Genomic DNA, 6312 nt, shown 5'->3' on the forward strand with positions numbered 1-6312 from the left:
CCACTGAGCAAACAGAGCGCCATTTGTAATTGTTTAACTGTTAGTTGAAGTGTTCATCTTTTCCACTTTGTATATATGTATAAAAGGAGTTGTCAGCAGGATTACTCATACAAGTGAACAGTGCTTATCTCTAAATACAGGGATTTGCCAGTCAGTGCCAAACGCACGCGGGCTGGGAAGCACAGAGAGAGGCAGGCGGCTGCTCTGCATCCCGCCCGGCTTCCCCGCTGAGCAGCCACAGAAGCAACCAAAGGATCCTGAGAGGCGAATGTGTGTGTGCAAATGGCTTTAGTTTGGGGGAGCCCGAAAGGAGGCTCACAGAGAACCCTGAAGCCAAAATGGTTGATAACCAGTGTTTTCCCCAACGTAGGAATGAGGTGTCCCAGGGCACAGGGCTAGTGAAGACTGAAGTTTCCCGTTTCTCCCCAATCCAAAGTGGCTGGGAGGGCTGGTTAATAAGTGTCTTCACCTTCTAGGGTTTTGTTTTCCGTCTAGAAGAGGGACATGGGACAAGTGAGATTGCTTGGAGTTTGCATGGCAGGAGGAGCAGCAGAGGGTGAACCAAGCAATCAGTGTGGGGTAGGAAGGATGAAATCCAATAATGTATGTTAAAGTGTCTTGGCAACTACAAAAGAAATCATAAAAGGAGAATAAATAAATGTGGTGACTTCAAAGTTATAAACTTCTTCAGTCAAAATAAGGTAGCCCAAATGGGAAAACAAATGATATTTTCAGTAAATAAGGCAAGGGCCAATAATTACATTATATGAGAAGCTCCCAAATATTTGTTTAAGTAAAATACGGGCCCATAAATAATTTACAGAAAAAAAAAATAAATACAGGGATTTGGGATTATTTTTTTGTTTCTTCTTTGAGACTTTCTTCACTGTTAGAACAAAAAAAAATCAGCATGCATAAGAACAATAATAAAACTACTTCCAAGGAAAAGTAATTCTGCTCTGAACTGTGCCTATTACACTTTCCCCTTCCTCTTAGGAGCATTCCACTTTCATCTGGAATGTCTACCTTCAAGCCACAAGAGAATCCCAATAAACTAGAGCAACATGAAGAGAGCTGGTGTAACAGAAATGTCTGAGCCTGTTTTCATTGAATTTCCTTGCAATAATTACACAAGTTTAATTACAGTAGATAAATTAAAATCAATACACTGGAATCAATGTGCAAAAAACAAAATGTGCTTGTTTTACAGGTCCTCATAGGGTCCCAGATAGAAACTGTTTGCTAGCATATGTTTCTAGCACATCTACCTTTGAATGGAAATTTGTGGGGGGTGATGAGAGAGGAATATAGAACATTTTCCTATCCTGGCACTCAACATCAGCCAAGAGCATTCAGTTCATTCAGGCTTGTTCTGAATTGTTTGTGCTGTGTCATGTCTTTGTACATATTGTTCTGTATTTGGCCAGGGGCTTCCTTCCATTTTAAATTCTTAGAAAAGTCCCACTGTCCTACCAACTTTATTCTCTGGGCTTAGATACACATCTACATCTCCCAAGACTGTGCCTAGAGGTCAGCTTCTTGCTTGTCTATCAACATGGTTTCAGCAAGTTTGTCATGGAATATTGACACTTGCCAGACATTGATTTGTTAGAAGGTTGCTTTAGCTGAACCCACAGTCATAGAAGTAATGAGCTAATTATTAACATTAATAATAGAAAGGGGGCAAAGGGAAGGCCAGCATGGTCATCTGGGCAACTTCATTAGGAAGCTGCAGTTTCTCACTCCTCAGGGATCCACTGGTCCATTCCCTGCAGATCGCTGGGGGAAGCGATCCAACAAAGGGAAGATGGATGCATGCACAGTAATGTCGGGGTTTGTGTAGGCAAGATACTTGCCTGTCAGACTAACCTGGGAAAAACACAATTGGCTAGAGGAGGTGGAGCCATTGCAAGTGTGTGAAACCTTGGAAGGTTAAAATCCCCAGAGAAACTTCCCCTCGCTTGCCCCCTTGCCCGCCCTTGCAGTCTCTTGTTTTATGACCAGCACTAGCCAGCCATGTTGCCCTTGAAGTTGCATGGCCCTTGGCCATGCAGACTCCACACCCAATGGACTGCAGCTGGGAACACAAACTAAGCTAGCCTGACGCTGGGCCGGACTGTGCAAAGATGGAGCGGAAACTCTGGGCAGTGGCTTTCATCCCAGCTCTGCTGAAGACGAAACGGGACTTTGTTCTTGGTGAGATGGAGGGAGATGGGACCTTGAGAACTCAGGGGTTTAATTCTGCAGAAATAAAACTTTCCACGAGAGCTCATCCTCTTGTGGGGGCCTCTGGAAGTTCTTATTCCAGTGGTGCCCCAAGAGCTCTCCTTCCACCGGCAATAGATGGGAACACAGAGAGTACCCCACTAACACCACCATTAATGCTTCCTTATACTTTCCCCAAGAAATGGAAATATCCCCTCAGTACATTAGAACTCATCAGGTCATCTTTAAATTCCGTTCTTTACCTTGAAGATATTATTTTTTTTAACATTCCATTTTCTGCCTCCAGTGTGGACTGGTGATTGATTGTCTAGACTTCTCTCTTCACCAGCATCCAGGGAATTCCCTCTTCCATCCCCTGGATTGGATCCTGAGAGTCTGAGCTTCCTGAGGTCTTCATCCTGTGCAATTACACTTAGAAGGGCCCTCCATTTGGTTTCGTGCTCTGCTGTGGCCACCTTGAAATTCTTCATAAGTTTTGAACATGACCTGCTATGTTTTCATTGTGTACTGGGTCCTGCAAATTATGTGGCTGGTTCTGAATGGATGCTACATTTCTGTTTTTCACTTTTTTGGTAAACTGTCTCATTTGGGGGCACACACCTACTATGGTAGCTTCCTGAGTAAAGGTATATTAGAAGCAACATTTTTTGAAATATTGCATGTCTGGAAAAATCTTCATCTTGTTCTCATATTCTAATAAGAGTGCGACTTAATGTAGAATTCTCAGTTGGAAGTCATTTTCCCTCAGGATTTTGAAGGAATTGCTTTATTGTTCTCTAGCCTCCGGGTACTTCTGTTAAGAAGGCAGATGTCCTCCTGATTCCTGACTTGGGGATAAGACCTATTTTTCTCTCTCAGTTACAGCTTTGCATCTACTTCCAGGCTTTATTGCCGTTGTCTCCTCTCATCTTGTTTTTGCAGGTGAATTTTTTTTTTAAATCATCATTGGAGCAGTATTTTGAGAAAGAACAGGTGATATTTTAAATCTGAGCCACTTTAAAAGGGCTGTGTCACTTTTACCAGCTGCCTTTTCCTTTGGTATGCAGAATTAGGTGGGATAATTTGCATAAGAAACTCCAGTGCTTTCTGAAAGAGATACTAGTTTTCTTTTCAAAATAAGTGTTAAGTAAACCTCTGCAAGGGCTGCAGACAAGAAAGAACCCCAAGAACCTTAGAGAGATATTCACTTGAAGAAGAGAGTAGACTACACTGGTGAGCTAGTGCATATGGAGCAAGAGCAGAGCGGACTCTTAGAACACCTTTGACAATGCAATATAGAACCACTCTCGGCCATGATAGTTACGTCAAGTGCTATGTCAAGACTGAGGTAATGGCGTGTAATGGAGTGCCCTTAGGAGTGGCCCAGAACACCCAAAACTACAAGCCTGGACACTCGGATAAGGACTCCATCTGGACACTGATATGAATGAAACCTCCACCCCTGGTGGCTATAAGAACTCAGGGCTCAGACCACCCAGCGAGCTTGGCTGTACTATGGGTCACGGTTGGAGTCCTGCCGGACTTCCACTCCATGGACATGTGCCACCGCTGCAGTTGCCTGGCTTGAGATGGATGCCCGTTTCTCCCCCGATGGACCACCAGGTACTGGGACTTAACTCCAAATGCTTGCTCTGCTTGCTTCTACCACTAAATTTTCTCTCTCTCTGTGTAACTTGCATGTGACTCTATTGGCTTATTGCCAATATGAGGGGAGGTCTCCCCTCATAAAGCTGCCTTTGTGGAAAGACATAAACTTATGAGTGACTCCTTTTGGGGACACTCCCTTACGACGGCCAGTGATGGGGCTGTGCTGCCGGATTAAGGGTTGGCTGGAGGAGGTTGAACAAAAGAACTATCTCCTTGGCTCCCCAGGAGATGTACTGAACCACTTCCCCGTGGCTTTAGCCATTATGTGGAATGCCAGCAATATCCTTGTACATACATTTCGCACATGTTATTCATTTTTTCCCATGCACACTTTACATGTGTCACTGTGCTAGAGTCTCTCCAGACAAGTTGCTGCTTCCTCAGACACAGTGTGGCTTTATTTGGAGAAAACAGTTTTCTTATAGAGACTTAACAAATTTTCTCTCCAATTTCATACATGGAAGAAATATTAAGGTCATTTGAGGCTCTGATTTTATTTGAGTCTGAATATTTGTTATGGTTCAACTCCCATCGTCGATAGAATTGGAATGGATTTGCAATACGGTTATAATATCTAACTAATAATATTCCAGAAGAAGGGTGGACTTGGTATGACCTCTGGAGTTCACTTGCATCTAGGCCTACACCCACCTGAAAGTACTGTATATATTTCACAGGCATTTTTCTAGGAATTTTGACACTGTGGAAGTAGTCTGATGATTAAATTAAAGAAGCTTTTGTTTGCATTTTGTAAAATTGAAAGTTCATGGAAATTTGAAGTGCGGGCGGGCAGCTGTTTGTTTGAACCCTTGGGAGTGTCCCTGGTAAAATCTGGCCCCTGTACATGGAGGGCAAGGATGAGTAGTTGGCAGGTTTAATAAGCAACTTACATACCAGGTTTGTCTGGGTGGCTGCAAGATGAATAGATATATGTACTTGTCAGCTAGAATCTTAAAAGTTTATATATAGAGGCCTTGGCTGGGTGGTCACATACTACTCCTGCTGGGAGCCGGTCCATCCTTGCTGCTTGACAGTCACTGCAGGGAAGAAACATCTGCACAGCATATATTTCAAGGGACCTGGCGTGTGTGGCATGCTGTTCTTGATGTGTTTGCTTCCCTCCTTGGCGCTATGTGTTTTAACCAAGGTCACCTCTTTGAGAAAGGTTGTTTCCCCAGGTAGGGATTTTCCCCAGGTAGGGATTTTCTCCTGAACTTAGGAAGGGAATAAAACTCCTTAACTAAGTGCCAGGTGGGTAGTTAATCACTTTAACTACAAACAATCACGCTTAAGATCCTAACCAGAACTTCGCTGGAGATCCTGACCAGAACTTGGCTAGAGATCCTGGCTAGGCTGCTGCTCAACTGAACGCTGTCTCTGTGTCATTCCTTCTTCGCTGACTCCATCCACACCTTTGGGGACCCCTGGACCTGCTGGGGTTGGACCCCAGCATCCTCCAGATGATCCTAACAGCACATTACTCTCTCAAGGCTGTCTTTTTGGAACTGCTCCAGCTTTGGGCGTGATGGATGGTGCATACACTCCAACAATGGGGGCAGGTGGGAGGGGATAAGGACTCTCTGATTACCTGGTTCTACTCAAGAGTTATTGGTGGTCACGTCCTTTTGATGCCTTCCCTCAACAGCAGCAGAGTCCTAGAGAGATAGCACTAGAATGTCCCCTCCGGTTTTATCGAGGTGTAATTGACATGTAACATTGGATAAGTTTAGGGTTTACAACAGAACAATGTGAACTATGTAGGTATTGTGACCTGATTCATAAGTAGCTTTAGTTCACACCCATCACCTCACGTAGTTACAATTTATTTTGCTTGTTCTGAGAACTCTTAAGATTCATGTTCTTAGTAGCTTTCAAAAATATAATACAGTATTGCCAACTATAGTCATCATGTTGGACTTGCCATCCCCAGACCTTTTGACTGCATTCACCAAACCTCCTCTCCTCCCCACAACCATGCAGTTGATCTTTGTTTCTTTTTAGATTCCACATAAAAGTGAAAACATATGGTCTTTGTCTTTCCCTGTCTGACATACTTCATTGGCATAATGACATTAGGTTTATCACGCATTCAGAGGAATGTTAGAATGTAGGATGCTTTCCTCTACTTTCCAGTATATTTAGACGGAGGATAATTTCAGTGTTCAAACTGTCAATAGATAGTGACTATAATGTGTGTGAAAGAATCAGCTCCACAAAGAATTTTTATCTGCTCTTCTGTGAGGCTTTGCATGGCCGCACGGTTACATCCTTGCACAATAGTGCGAGGAACACACGTGAGAAGGACACATGCAGCAGGAAGGCCAGGGAGGGTTGGGGGGCAGGAGGGAGGGGGGTAAGAGATCAACCAAAGGACTTGTATGCATGCATATAAGCATAACCAATGGCCATAAGACACTGGGGGATGGGGGAGCCTATGGG

At 43.8% G+C, this 6312-nt stretch overlaps 1 pseudogene; it reads left to right on the forward strand.

Moving 5' to 3' along the window:
* Positions 1-2126: 2126 nt before the first annotated feature.
* LOC102758447 overlaps positions 2127-6312 on the forward strand; it is a 35142-nt pseudogene continuing 30956 nt past the window's right edge.

The sequence above is a fragment of the Myotis davidii genome, unplaced genomic scaffold (assembly GCF_000327345.1).
Source record: "Myotis davidii unplaced genomic scaffold, ASM32734v1 scaffold175, whole genome shotgun sequence".
NCBI classification, from domain to species: Eukaryota; Metazoa; Chordata; class Mammalia; order Chiroptera; family Vespertilionidae; genus Myotis; species Myotis davidii.